Source organism: Lepisma saccharinum, chromosome 3 (assembly GCF_977018435.1).
Source record: "Lepisma saccharinum chromosome 3, izLepSacc3.1, whole genome shotgun sequence".
NCBI lineage: Eukaryota > Metazoa > Arthropoda > Insecta > Zygentoma > Lepismatidae > Lepisma > Lepisma saccharinum.
Genome location: NC_139231.1, coordinates 2,989,005 through 3,005,007, shown reverse-complemented (window position 1 = coordinate 3,005,007; position 16,003 = coordinate 2,989,005). Strand labels below are relative to the sequence as shown.

The 16,003-nt window shown below is 37.7% G+C and overlaps 1 long non-coding RNA gene across 1 annotated transcript in view; it reads left to right on the top strand.

Annotated features, from left to right (window-relative positions):
• The first annotated feature begins 4,876 nt into the window (after positions 1–4,876).
• The window catches only part of LOC145985696 (uncharacterized), a 170,706-nt gene continuing 159,579 nt past the window's right edge, over positions 4,877–16,003 (top strand). The window contains exons 1-2 of the long non-coding RNA XR_014441428.1: positions 4,877–4,978; positions 8,954–9,096. This is a non-coding gene — a long non-coding RNA (uncharacterized LOC145985696). The remainder of the gene's footprint in view (positions 4,979–8,953; positions 9,097–16,003) is intronic.

Below are 16,003 nucleotides of genomic sequence, written 5' to 3'. Positions count from 1 at the left end.
TAAAACTATTATTATTATGAAGTTACATTTACGCAATAATAAACTTCTAAGCCGTATGAATGCAAATATTGCCATCAGTTTCAATAATACGAATGTCTATAACAGTATCCTTCTTATTTAATTTTTATTTAACACGTAGTGTTCTTTTGATACGGAAGAAACATGCATCAAATTATGTCAATATATTGTACATATATTCAGGTAGTGTCGTATTTTAAAAATTTCCAGCAGTATAATTTCAGCAACTTCTTTGCAGGGGCGACTTATTGTTGACAAGAAATAATTGAAGTTACTGCTGCATAACATAATAAGTACGAGTATATTGCGAAATCATAGACAAAATGCAGTGGGTGGAGGATGTCTATGCAATTTATCCTAGTGGGGGAATTTTTTTAGAGGATATTCTTAACTAGAGAGATAACATTCCAAAACCTTTCCCTCTTTGAGCACTGCTGCCTCTCCTGTGAAAAAATCTTGCGGGCGTCCTTGTCAAATTGCGTCATTACGAGGCAAATATTTTTTTCTTATTTTTGGGTTGCTTTCCTGTAACTTTTACCTAATTGGAAGGCGAGGATGAGTAATGAATAGATGAAATAGATGGACACCCGCAAAGAGGCACAATGTCCAGGCGGGACTCGAGCCTTAAACCTTCGCTGGGTAGCGAGATCGTTACTGAACCAATTAACGTTCTCATCTATTTCTATTTTGAGGGTCTCCCGGATGGCGTAGTGGTGGCGTCATCGCCTTATAATCGAGGGATCCCGGGTTCGGTACCCGGTGGAGGCACGTAGTGGTTCGGATCCCACTTTAAACTGTAGGTACAATTAGCCTCAATGTACATAAACTGGACTTAAAACGCCAATTCAATCAATCTGTTTTATTATTTCACGTCGCTTTTTGACATACAGAGCAAACTAGGGCAATGAAATAAAAATGAAAGATGAAATAGATAAGACACACAATGATACACACCCATGCCTCAACCAAGGTTCGCTTCTGAGTTCATAGAGCGTTACGCTAGCGATTCCTCCAGGTAAGGGATAGACGATTTGACGTACACCGAGGGGGTTCATACCTGCAGTTAGGAACATTCAAATGGAAAGTAATTGCTTCCAGTTTCCGAAAGCGACATGGCTTTCATTGTTCGGTATAAGCCAACTTCGAGGCACAAATTTCTCCCAGATGTCAGAAAAATCTGCAGGTCCAGTAGCAGTGTTGCCACATGAAGGGAAATTTCCCTTTTTGAAGGGAAATTTGGAGCTAATTATAAGTGAAAAGGGAAAAGGGAAATTTGTTGAAAAATAGCGAATTTTCAGGGAAATTTTAAGACAGATTCAACAGATCCAGTTTTGAAAATGAGAACTTTTTTATTTTATTTTGTCGTATACTTTGTTCTGAGAGGAAGGGTGGAATTTGGGTTGGCCCACATCTGGCTACCGTTTGGTTGCCGGAGGTCATTGACCATTCAACCTTATATCCCGGCTTTGGGAGTGGGAGTCTGAAGGTATTGTTTATGTAAGGCTTTCCGCGGTTCACTGAATTTTGCCTCAACGCTGCACGTGCAAACCATAAAGTTCTCTTTGTCGCAAACTATATTTACTTCAGTCTTCATTGGACACTGGGTTATTCGTTTGGTTTGGTTTGAGTTGCTCTTTTAAGTCCACTTTATGCACAGTAAGGCTAATCGTGACTGGACGTACAGTTTAAAGTGGGATCCAAACCACTTGTGCCTCCACCGGGTATCGAATCCTGGACCCCTTGATTACAAGGCAATGACGCTACTACTGTGCCATCGGGGAGGCCCAATGGCCAGAATATATTAGAAAACGTGGTGGAGAATTATCGGAAGATGAGAAAAACCACGGAAAGAAGTTAAAAAATTCCATGCGGAGTGGCAAGAAGTGACTAACAATACCTCTCATACTCAATGGATTAAATTTTAATAAAAAACTTGCTGTGTTTTAGAAGTTCCACCTAATATGTGAAATTTACCAGAATGGAAAATTTACTCAGGTATGTACTATATTTTTTTTGTTTATTCAGGAATAACCCCCATACACATGCGTCGAATTTAAATATTTTGATGGGGAGGCAAAAATGCGATTTTCCACACAAACTCTTCATACTTAAAGGAAGTGTCATTTCATCTACGCCTTACTAGACCAGTATTTTGTGTAGAATATTGTTAATTTTCTTCTGATGGTGTGATGAAGACAAGGGGCATTGGCCTCCCTAAATCCAATATCTGTTTGTGTGTTTGGATTTTTACTCAATAAAATCTTACTTACTTAAAGTTGCCAACTTTAACGTAGTATTAGCTTTTATCTCAAAACGAAAAAATGACTTGGTTTAGCAATAAAATCTAAATCTTCCAAAAAAAGACATTTAAAGTATTGATTTATTGATTTTATTGTTTATTGATTTGGTTTATTTTACTACACTTTTCTGCCACTTTTGGCAATTGCAAAGATGGGGATGAGTGATGATATGATGAAATTTATGAATGGACACTCACAAACAGCCATGCCCAGGCCGGGGTTCGAACCGGGAACACTGGCGTCGCAGCATTTAAAAGTTAAATTGTGTAATATTTTATACATACATACGAACATGGGTCAACGATAATATTTATTATTATTATTAATAATAATAATTAGTTATTAGTAGTTTTTTAGTAGTTAAGTAGTTATTAATAATAATAATTTAGATGAAGGGAAAAAATGGGTGAAAAAGGGAAATTTCACCCCTTGCAAAGGGAAATTGTGCTTACAGATTGTGGCAACACTGTCCAGTAGTAGCGATCAGGTATTCGTTTACAGAAGTGCTTGTGCTGTTTGTCTTGAATATTAAAGTGAGTAATTTTAGGTCGTATTACGTGTATTCGGTGTCTGTACCATGAATAAGCGTGCCAAAGGTAATCATTCTTGTGCTGTTGCAGAGTGTACCAATTGGGACTTTAAGGAATCTGGCACCAAATCTATTTCTATTTTGAGGGCCTCCCCGATGGCGTAGTGGTGGCGTCATCGCCTTATAATCGAGGGATTCCGGTTCGGTACCCGGTGGAGGCACGTAGTGGTTCGGATATGGAAAAAGTTATTCAATTTGAGATTGTGTTTGTATCCTTCCATGGGTCAACTGTTTCCAAGCAACATAAAGTTATGGACACTCTAAAGACAGTACTTCAGTCAAAATTTTCTGAAGTTAACGAAAAGATTATTTCCCTGTATGTCAGAACAAGAACTTTTATTAGAATTCGACATTTGAATAAACTAATGAAACTCAAGTCCATGGAAGCAAGTGCAGCGAGAAAAAGACGACAGTGGGTAGCATCGTCTTCAAAATCATAAGTCTCCAGCAAGGGTAAGTTGTAATGAATTTTTATTCTTAATGATATTTATTTCCGCCTCGGCCTCCACCGTATAGTGATTAACAAATCACATTGCTAAACCAAGACAGAGGCCAGGCCTATTGTTCATGTATTTGTTATTTGACGTCGCTTTTTTACCACTTTTGGTTAATCGCGGCGATGAGTGTTGATCACATAAAATTGATGAAAGGGCAGACACAAAGAACATCAATGCCCACGACGTGACTCCAAGTCGGGAACTTCAGTGATGGGATTCAAAGTCGAACACGCGGTTGACCAGATTCGCCATCGAGCTGGCACGAGTTTCCTTGAATTTATTAAGGGACACGACATCCCACGACATTGCATTTTATCCATTTTTTATTTATTTATTAATTTCTAAAAAACATATTTTGATGTTACGGTTTTTTAAACACAAATCAGTTTAGGTAGAATATTTCTGCAATTTTACCATAGTGTAAACTTTAATGTAAGCAAAAGCATGTTTGCATCACTAGTTAAAGATTTTCACATCTACAAAAAATATCCAAAACCCATTTCCACCTCACTCAAGGATTATGTTAATTCAATTCAAATTGTACGCGGGTTCAGTGCCATGAATCTAACCTTTACTGAACAGAATGAGATTGGTTCATAGAATATATCGCCGAAAATCAATTTCGCTGATATCCCGTTGTCGCTGTTCTATTTTCATTAGATACGAGCTCCAATTACCATTTTAATCCTTCGTTTTAAAAGTTATTCAAACACAAAAATAGTTATTGGGGGTCATTTTAAAGTTGTTTTTTTTACTTCATTACTGTCTTCATATGTTTTTTTTATTTTCTAAGAATTTCGGCGGGCTGCAGCCCCTTAAGCCCCCCCTGCGTACACCAGTGCGTGCCACACTCATCTAGCCCATCAAATTTATCATTTCATCATTCATTGTTATTGTTGCGGTTACCCTAAATACGTAGACGTCATATAACAACAGCGACAGCGACATCCTATATATACTAGATATATAAATTATAATGAACAAATTATTAATAACAAACATCTGTGAAAATTTGAAGGTATGAAGGATAATAAGTATTGGTGTGGTAGCGAAATATTTAATACGTAAAATTGTATTTATTTACCCATACGCAACTTCAGATTTCAATGTAGGGGCGATATAAGAGGATATTCGTGATTACTTTTTGTTTGATTTGTATAACGCCATTTATTGTAATTGCGTGCTGTAAACTTCTTCATATTATTGCCTAGGTCTTATTCCTTGCGTTTTGCTTATTATTCTGCTGCAAATGGTTAATAGAACCAAGATATGGACAATTAAAAATGAAAATATTTCCCGTAAGCTTCCATTGCTACGCGAGCCTCGCCCCTTGACAGATCCCCTTGGTCACGTCAGAGCTCGTTGCGGCTTCTGGCCAATGGGAGAGCTCCGTATCTCGGAATGCTCTTCCTAAAATACTTCTATATTCCTTGCCTTCCCCCCATCCTTCTTGGTCAGGTGGTACGCTTATTGCCCAGAGAACAGCTGCATTTGAATGGCCGAAAATACAAGAAAAGTCACGTCGGAAGATCACTGTACTGAAGTCAGTCGCCTGATATAGAAGCAATAGACTGGTAAGTTGTACTTCTCTCCTTGCATTTTATTGACTAAATTTGTTTTCTGTGCTGAAGGACAGATAAGGACGAGATGAAGTACCGTCTCAATATATCACCCCCATCTTCGCGCTCTCGGTTTTTAGTGTTGCAAACTTTGAAGTGTATATTTTGTTGTTTATATTCCAACCTATAGTAATGAGAAATAGAAAATTGAGATATGAAAAAATCTTGTCATTCATTTTTTTCTTACAAATATCAAATACTTGTGACGTGGGAAGGGAAGAGCGGATAACCTTTTATTTTTTTTTAGTTCTCCTCTTAGTTTTGAACGTCGTGTCTAAACGTGGCTGACTGATCGCTTAGTTTTAGAAGTATCGTAATTTCTTCTTATGTTGACGGGTTATTTAATTTTACTTCAAGTTTGTTTTAGATGTCGACAAGGCATGATCTCCTTCTTTAACATATCAGTTGATGGGGGGGGGGGGGGGGGTTAATGTCTCCCTCCGCCTTCCATATGATTCTCATGAAAAGTTTATTTCAAATCTGAAACATCTGACCGAAGAGTTATTGATTTGTGAAGGCTTGTGAGGTTCAGAGGGATGAAAAACAACACCTTCTGGTGCAATTTATTCTTTCACACTAAGCAATGTGTTTGATAGCTAAAACATTAACAATATTATATATTATTTTGGGTGGATAAATTGGAGATGACCTACGAAAGCGAAATGTGACTGGAAATAATGCATACTACAGAAGAGGTTCTACCAGAGATAGTTGAAAATACACGGAGTTTGATAACGATTAATTTCATATTTTTAGATCGTTATCATGGCACATTCACGACGACGACGACCGATTTTTTCATCAATTTACGCGTATGGTATTAAAATCTTTATATGCTCAGCATTTCCATTTGTGAAGAAACACCACAGTGTTGTCCTGTAACTGTTCGTTACGAAAATCTACCCCATAGATTGAGCTCCTGTGTCTAATGTTGACCTCGAATGAAATTTTTGTCACTTTATTAATTTTTTATAACACTACCACACACAATATTTGCCTACGTTTTTCGGTTTTCTTTAATAGGACAGTGGAGGTCTTCTCAAACTTTGTGATAAAAAGAATTGATTTATTGATTGATTGATTTTACTTCGCATTTCTGCAACTTTTGGCTAATCGCGAAGATGAGAATAAGTGATGCCACGATGAAATTGATGAAAGGATATTCACAAATAAGACCTATGCCCAGACCGGGATTCGAACCCGAGACCCCAGGCTTCGTAGCGCGCTTCGATAACCACTACGCCACGCAGGCCGGCATGACGAAAAGAAGTAGGATGTCTTAGAAGCGGATGAAATTTCTTCCTCTACAGCCTACCCCTTGCTACGAAAACGTATGATCGACATGGACACTTTATTGACACAGTTATAGTACCTGCGGAAGGAGAGGTTTATTTATCCTCCCCTCATCTACCCGTTTAGCTAAAATAAACGACATTAAAAAAATTAACAGAGCATCTTATCTTATCTAACGAACAGGCAACAATGGTGAAAATAGTACATGATAATAAATCGTGCATGTCTAAATGGCTTGATATCAAACAAGGAGTACCACAAGAAAGTATTCTAGGACCTATCCTATTTTCCCTATACATCAAAGATTTTAATGATGCACTAAAACACTGCAAATACCACCAGTATGCGGATGACACACCTATATACAAACACCATTAAGAAACAGTGCAATGGCCCTAGAAGCATTGCAACAGGACCTACATTCAATATCTAAATGGTCTGAATGTAATGCACTGAAATTGAATTCATCTAAATCTTACATTTTAACTTTAGGCACAACGAGTAACCTCAAAAAGTTAGAACAATTAAAACTCCCCCTCCCTACACTGAATAATTCCAAAATACAGAAAGTAGAAACAGCACGCAACCTTGGCATAATATTGGATGAAAATCTACATTGGGGTTCTCATGTCACACATATAATTAAAAACTCGATAGCCAAACTGAAATCACTTTTTCCATTAAAACATATGCTAAGCAAAGAAACGAAAACTCACCTAGTCAACACACTTGTAATGCCAACAATTGATTATGCTTCCCCCGTATTTATAAATATCAACAGTGCCCTAAATTACAAGCTACAGAAACTTCAAAACAGTTGAATAAGATTTATACTGAATGTCAAAAGAAGAGAACATATTTCCCCGTACTTACAGGAACTTAATTGGTTAAACGTTAAGAATAGGAGAACATTCTTGGCATTGTCGTTATTGTACAGGATCCTGAACAATAAGGAACCAAGATATTTATACGATCAAATTGATCCGTACAGGAAGAGAGGAAAACAAATTAACCTTCGTCAAAAAACACAATTCACGATTCCTGTACACAGAACAACATTCTATGGAAATTATTTCATAGTCACCGCAATAAAAGAATGGAATGACCTACCCCACCACTGACCTCAGGGGAGCTCCACCCTGCCACACTCACACACAAAATAAACCTAAAGAAGCATCTACTGTCCAAACAATAGTGTCTGGATTCAGTGACGTGCACTGAGGAGTAGCTAGTCTAGCAGAGATAGATCAATCAATCTCACATCTCTAATTATATTCAAATCACAATATTTATTGTCTTGTTAAAGCCACCACAGCTCATATGCAACACCTTCTTTTCCACGCGCTTCTCGTCCATCGGTGTTCTCCGCGGGCAAAGCAGGCTGGATACCCTAGCTCGCTCTTCTTCAGCCAGGCCAGTTTCCAGGTAGAAACGGCCGGCCCAGGGAAAACTAAGATTTCTGCCTCTACTTCCCTTGCCCCCACGCACCCCGCTGCAATGGTTGAAAGCCCAGGCTTTCAGGTCCCCCAGTCTATCTCCTATAGGACAGATAGGGGATTGGTTTCTCATAATTTTTTTATAAATCCTCTAAAGAACACAGGGTAAAATTTTCTGCAGTACTTATGTTCTCTGTATTTACACAACCTTTTACACGTTGTACAATATGTGTGTATGTATAATATGGGATGTAGTTTTATTGTTTATAAAATGGGAACGTGTTATGTGCAGACAATAATGTTATGCTTTCTTTATTTTTTTCTTTTTCAAATATGGAATATATAATGATTAAATTACAAATATGTGCTCAGGCTCTCTCTGACTCTCGTTTTAGTAGTGTTTTATTTAAATATACTAATATATTGGCCTGCAACAGTCATAAATACGGATGTATTTATTTGGGCAAGAGAACGCGTGTTCATATTGTTGTTGGTTTGGTTTATTTTACTTCGCTTTTCTGCCACATTTGGTTATCGCGAAAATGAGGATTGAGTGATGATATGATGAAATTGGTGAAGGGACCTCATATGAACAATCCAGGCCAGGATTCGAACCCGTGATGAGTGCGCATTCTTGTCCTATATGTTGCAGTGAATACTGAAATAATTTGGAATGAAAAATGTATCTCAGAACTCAAAAAGTCAAATGAATATCATTGAAGAAACTACAAAAAAGTGTGTTGTGTTTTGTTTCCTGTCACCAAATCAACCAAGCGCGGGGAAGTGGTTATCACAACGCGCTACGACACCAGGCGTTCCGGGTTCGAACCCCGACCCGGGCATGGGCGTTCCCTATGCTCGTCCCTTCATCAGTTTCATCGTATCATCTTCACAATTAACCAAATGTGACAAAAAAGCGACGCTAAGTAACAAAAATGAAATCAAATCATTGATTGATTGCTCAAATTGGTTTATTTTACTTCGCTTTTCCGCCACCTTTGGTACAACAAAACAGATGAAGGAACGCACACAAAGAACACAAATGGCCAATCCGAGATTCGAACCCAGGATCTCTGGCTTAGAGTCAAATCAAATAGTTTTTTTATTTTCGAATGTGGGTGGGGGTTACGTGTACTATTTTCTAGTACTCATTCATAATTTTGCAATCTTTTCCTGTTATTGACATTCTTCTTTTTTGAAGGAATACTGGCCCTAAAGGGAGGAGGGGTGTGACTCACACCAACCCCCCCCCCCCTTGAGCACGCCACTGACTGCTACCCCAAGTGTCGACGTCACCGCACGTCACTGTCTGGATTTGTCTTTTCTGCAATGAACGGGAATGAGGTATTGGTTTTAGTTTTAGCTGTAATAATTGTATTCTAATTGTGGTTTTACTTTCGCTGCGGGACGGCGTAGGTTCCAATCCAGCTCTGGTCGGAATTTATTCGGCCTACGTATAGGGCCGGTGGCAACCCACCATCGTGAGGAAATTGGGGAGCTTCGAATGAGTAAGCGTAATCCGGTCCCGGAAACCTACTATAACGGCTGGGGATAAGTCGGGCTGACCCACCGGCTATTCCAGTACTGGTTTCAGATCTCCACGCTTAGAGGTGACGAAGGAAAGTGTGGGAGGGAGACCGGCAGTCGGTAGGTAAGCCAAGGCCCTTCATGGGCTGTCGCGCTAAGGATTATTATTATTATTATTAATTGTGGTTTTAGATTTAACTCTGTACCTTCAGTACATTAATTGTTTACATTATAAGTATGAATGTTTTATTTTTATTTTTTTAATTTTTATTCTTTCTACTGCAACAATGATGTTCAAGAAGTGTAAAGTGTCAATTGTAATAATTTTTTTTGTTATTTTTAAGGGTTTGTTGTAAGAACGGCCCGTGAGGCCGAAACACGCCCTCTCAATAAAGACGATATTATTATTATTATTATTATTATTATTATTATTATCGAATAGTGGATTTTATCGTGGTTTGTCAGAAACGCTTACCTAATAAATAGCTAATAAAAATAAATGACAATATAATATGTATTAGTAATTATATATATATATATATATTTATTTTTTTATTTTTATATATACACATATGTACTCTCCCCATTATATGTATATGATATAAAGAGATTGTAAAAATCGGTTGGCAAATTGGATCGGACAAAAACAAAAAAAGAACAACTTGTGCTGATATTCACTCATCTGCTAGATTGAGTAAGCCCTGTCAAGGATATAACAACAACAGGGGCGGTTACAATATTAATAATAATAATAATTATTATGGAATAAAATTGTTTTATTATTATGAAATTTTAATTATTATTGTATAATTATTGTTATTATTACTATTATTCAAATTTCTCGCGACGCCCATGGGAACAATTATGGATGAACCACCCCCCGAAAACATTTCCTGTCTACGGCCATGCTTTGCCACATATCTTGTTTTGAAAGAGAGGGAAGACAAAATCAGTGAAGGAAAGAGATCTGATTATTATATTTTGCAATATCTTACGATGAAGAACTTCTTATCAAGCACTAAGTGTATCACTGTTTCGAACAAATTTTGCATGCGGGCTCAGCCATCCTGATTCTAAGCTGTGACTTTGAAGAAATCAAATATGTAAATTCAGTTTCCCGCACGGAAATATTTTTATATGTGCCTTTGTTAATAACAATCAATTAGAAATTATTATCATACATTACAATTATGTCACATTTGGTAGAAATATGTATGCAACAATTTATAAAAATAGTATATTGGCTATAACTCACAGCCATTCATACATGAATTTCCTTTAAGAAAGAACAGGTAAATTTTTTTTTAATATTCCCTTGGAAACCACCGCTTAGGGGTTTCCATTTTCCAGGTTTTCCAGATTAAAATAAAAAACCTTTTTTTGGAAGGACGTCGGTAGGTTGGCCGCTTACCAATCGTCCTTATAATCAAATAAAAAATATTTTGATAATAATATCCGTAGGAATCCGGAATTAATGCCCTTGACATCGGGTGGCATCTTTCCATACAATGTTTCTTGGGCTTGACAGGATTTGGGAATGAAGATAAATACCAACTTATTGATGGCAGATATTCTAGACGAAAGAATTCTGTACATTTGAAAGTTCCTCTCCACTGTTATTGGTGTGACCGGGTCTCCTGATACCAGAGGACATGCTGAGCTTTTTCCTGGTTTGTGAACATTTCCGGTTTTCTGGGCACTGACACTGCTACACTACAGCCACGTTACTCAAACCTGCAACAAAAAAACGTGGTTAGTTTTCCAACATTTTGGCACCACTTTCACATCTCTATCTTGCATATAGCGGATATGAATAAAGTTTGTAATCAGGGAAAGACTTCTGGGACAGCCTACAATAATGTAGGAGGGACATGGACGTCTGGAAGGGGGGCAAGGATGGCCACACATCCCTTAGAAATCGAATGTCAACATAAAAGTATATATTTCACACGTATAATTTGATTTATATTAATGTGATAATTTCAAATTCAAGTGGTTTTTCTTTAGGGGGCAGCACTAGCATTATTATCGGGGAAATATGCACTATGGGAAAATACCCTGCTTTTACCTCCGCCAAAAAATCTGCGGACGTCCGTGAAAAGGGGGCAATTGCCCCCTGCCCCTCCCCGTGCGCACGCCTATGCTAGATTGTATTAATGAGAGAAACACGAATTTCTAGAATTTACGCATGAGGAGGAAGTGTCATATAATGTTGAAATTTCTCAAGTATTTTTCTAGATATAAGGGATAAATTTAATAGAAATCAAGCATGGAAGCAAATACATAAAGCTCTGAACAGGAGACACACAATAATGGAATAACTGAATGAATATTACAGCAAATCAGCAAACGTTGCCAACACCTACAACTAGCTGATACCATTGCAATGCTCCTGCCATCTGTGAACGGCAGAAGCAACTAAGTCAATTTTCGCTCTGAACTGTACTCTCCTCATCTGGCAAAGAAAACAATTACGTAGATTTTATTTGAGAAACTGCTTTTTCTTGTAGTAAATGTACTGACAATTGCACAATAACTATTTGTTACATATAGAACAGGTTGCAACACCAGAGAGAAAGAGAATTTGCCCACATGCAGGCAAGTATCTAGAAATATATTTCGACAGGAGACCTCACACGTGAAGTTCCTTACGTATATAATAATACATTTTATTATTAAGAATCATGGATGTCCGGAAGGGGGCCACGTCCCCACCCTGGAAAATGAATGTCCACCTAAAATTATATATTTCACACATAATTTCCGTTCAGTCATAGTAATTTATGTTAATTATTATTTATTATAATGGCTTTGGAGGAACATGATAATTTCAGACTGAAGCAGCGGCTTTTGAAGAGGCCTGACTATTGGGGGGGGGGGGGGGGAGTGCCTCATTTGCCCCTTGAAAAAATTACCTTGCTTGCCCCTCCTTAGAAAAAATCCTGCGGACGTCCATGTTAAGAATGTGTCTATTTTCATAATAATACTTTAATTATTAATATAGGTCATTGTTCTTACTATTATTATTGAATAAACATGCAAAAAGATGGTGTAATAGATTGTAATATAAATAGATATAACAACACCAATTCATATATGGTTTATTTCTAGTTAAGATCACTAATATTTGTGTAAAAACACCTGTTTTACTAAGGAAATTATTGTCATAATATAAAAACTAAACATTTGTAAATAACAAATAAGTAGTTAATTTGAACTGATGAAAAGTCTCTGGTTGTTATATTATTATGATGTATTAATTTTCGTGGAGTCTTTCAATACACAACTGATGCATATCAGTTGAATCATCATTGTGCAAGTGTGGTGGAAATAAGAGATGTAGAAAAAAGTATTTTATGCTTATTTCATTTTCCTACTGGCAAGTTTTTCGGACCCTTTGGACAGACGTCCTTGACCACATCTATAGTACAGGAGGCCTCAGAAAGATCGCTTCGCGGGCTTCCAGCAGACAACAATATGGGGTATGTCTGCCAGAACCAATCAGGTCCGCGAATGAGCGAGCGCGGTTGCCACAGCTAGCTCGCTGCACCCTTCTGGAAGGGTGAGTGACCTCTGCCTCGGCCTGTTTGTTCGGCTGAGGAGCAGACGACACGAGAGTATCGGCAATAGTGTGCGAGCGACGTCTGCTGTTAGCCCGCGAAACGCTCTTTCTAAGGCCTCCTGAACTATAAATTGCTCGCTCCATATAACCCAGTATACTCACAGTTTAAAGCGGGATCCGGGCAACGTGCAATGTGCCTGTAATGAAAATCGAACCCGTGACCCACTTATAGTAGAGCAAGAATCTTTACTCATAGAGAGCGCCGCAACCGAATTGCGCACACTTTAGATTCAGAATTGCGCACAAATCTCACTGACCTGTTTTGCGCACAGATTTTGATCCAACGTTGCCACTTTGATAGCTTTAAAGTCTGTGCGCAAAACTGTTTTCTTTTTCTTTACACAAGAAGAGACAGGTTAGGTTAGGTTAGGTTAGGCAAACATAGTTAAAATTTGGGGTCGTAGTAATGTCAGAAATTTTTTACGGGAAAAATGAGCGATAGTAGTCTGGAATAGGAGTTTCTTGTGCTTACGCGGGTCATGCTTTGCGATCAAATATCTCCGTTATCTGTGGTTTCCTAACGCTGGAACCACTTTTATATTACGTAAAACTTTGAAATCTGTCGATTAAAAAAATAGACGTAATTCTCACAACAGAAGTGAGAACGGCTTGAGAACATTTTAGATCTGACAACATCCCCTCATTTTTTGTGCGCAATCCTGTACATTGTGACAGCTTGTCAACGGCTTATCAGATACCACTGATAAAACCGGAAAAGTGTGCGCAATCCCGCTGTAGCCATAAAAGAAAAGTAGAAGAGAGCAAGAAAGAAAGAGATAGAAATATGGGACAAATGCAGAAAGACACAGCAGATTGATTTAAATCGCGATTTAAATAACTTTACATAAATAATTTATAGAATAGCGTACATATGGATTTTGTAGATATCAGAATCACTTTTGGTTAAAGTACATTAATTTCGTAATCATTTAATGGTGTTTATTAGGTTGTAAGAAAGGAAAGGAAGGAAAACAAGATATATATGTACTCACGGTGTGAGGCTCATGTAAATAGAAATGTAATATGTAAATTGTAAACACATTTAAATTTCTCTTGGTTTAAAATTCAATAATTTTTATGGGCAAAAATACCAAACATTTTGTGTAGAAAATTATACAAAATACTAATCATGTTAAACTGTAAATAGTGGTATTATCATAAAACTGTAAATAAATATGACAGCTGGGGCCTCTACGATGGCGCAGTGGTAGCGTCGTCGCCTTGTAATCAAGGGATCCCTGTTTCGATATCCGGTGGAGGTACATATTAGTTCGGATCCCACTTTCAACTGTAGGTCCAGTCCCGATTATCCTATCTGTGCATAAAGTGAACTTAAAACACCAAATATGACAGCTGATATTTTGCAAACTATCATTTAAAAAATACCAAAATTCAGCTACAAAGACTTTCAAAAAAATATTTTAAGTTACAATTGTAGAGTACATCCAGAATGCTTTATTTTAATGGTAGAAAAATTACTGAAATTATGTATTATAATTTCATTAACACACTCAACAAATATTTCCATTATAGGTTCATATGTACAGTAACAGAAACCGAAAAATGTACATTTACATGTAATTTATTTTTTATTTGCTTTAATCAAAATTTTCAAATATTTTACAGGGCCGTTTACCAGAAAAAGCCTTTCTGTAAAAAACATTTATACGGTGCCAAAAACCATGCCAGCAATTTTAAGCATGTTTAAAAAAAATAAAAATCGATTTAAATAAAAAATCCCATTTAAATAAAAAAATATCATCACATTTTTTAAAAATAAAAATCATGTTTTTTTTCACCCTGAGCAAGATAGAGGCAGAAGTAAAAAGAAACACATTCCTAGCACCGAAGCATAGACCACAAGAAAATATTTCGCCCACCCTGGAGCATGGACGTATTCTTTCCAGGGGCGGAGGTGGAAAGAAACCTTTTTTCAGGAAGACTTTTCCAGTGAGGGTAATGCTTTATTCTGAATTATTTGAAAATCAAATAACATTTATTTAACTTTCCACGTAAAGAGAGGGCAATGCTCAGGATAAAGATGTTCAACCCTCGTCTCCCGTGCACCTCGCTGGATACGCCCACGTTTTGGAGCTCACTTGGAGGAAGTGACGCCACTCTCTCGCTCTAAGGCGAACAGTGTTTCGCAACAAGCGTGCTTTATTTCAATATTGTCGGAATGACCAATGGTACCGAAGGAAAAAAAAACATTATACAAGAGACTATGAATTTCTCCCCATGTTGCAAGTGAAATTGGTTTCTTTCGTCGATCATTGAGCTAGATGTGATCTGTAAAATATTTGACGAATAAGTATTTACAGAATCCCATTCATTCCTGTCGGATAATCAACTTCAAGTTAAGGCTAATCAGATGGGGTTTTTGACTTTTCCCACCACAAACAAAGTCTTCTTTCGTTCATGTGTTTTTCTACGCCATCGGAAGTTTGATGCTCCTAAGAGAACAAGTAAAATAGTACTCCATAAGCGTAATACTAAGTTTACCCCCCACAGACACACACACAGACCTCTGCTTCTCTAGCTAGCCGCCAAGAAAGGTCGGTGACGGAGGAGCATTCTGTGAATTTCCAGAACCTCCTGTCTACCCGGACACTGAAACTGTTCCTCGTGGTCTTAACTATAATCTTCGTGGGAGAAACTTTAATCTTCGTGTCCAATATACGTATTTCAGATCTTAGGCTTAACGAAAGGCGGGAGTTTGGGGGGGGGGGGGGTGCTGGAAGATGCATTTCTTGACCTACCGTCTTGCAAGGAGCCTTGAGATAATTCTTGGGAGATTAGGGAAAGTAGAAGTGATGATGTCTGGGTGACGGGAAAGATTTTTCAGATTGTCCTGAATATATAGTTCCCGAAGCCAAGCCATTGTAGCAAAATTTACCTTGTCGTAGGAGAAATTCTGTTGAACGTGGTAAAATTTCTCTGGTTAGTCAAATTCACCACGAATTACATTTTTTTACGCATTGGAGCCGGCCCCCTTGGCGGAGTGGTTAGCACATCGCGCTATGACGCAAAGGGTCCCGGTTTCGAATCCTGGCCTGGGCATGGATGTTTGTGAGTGTCCATTCATCAATTTCATCATATCAT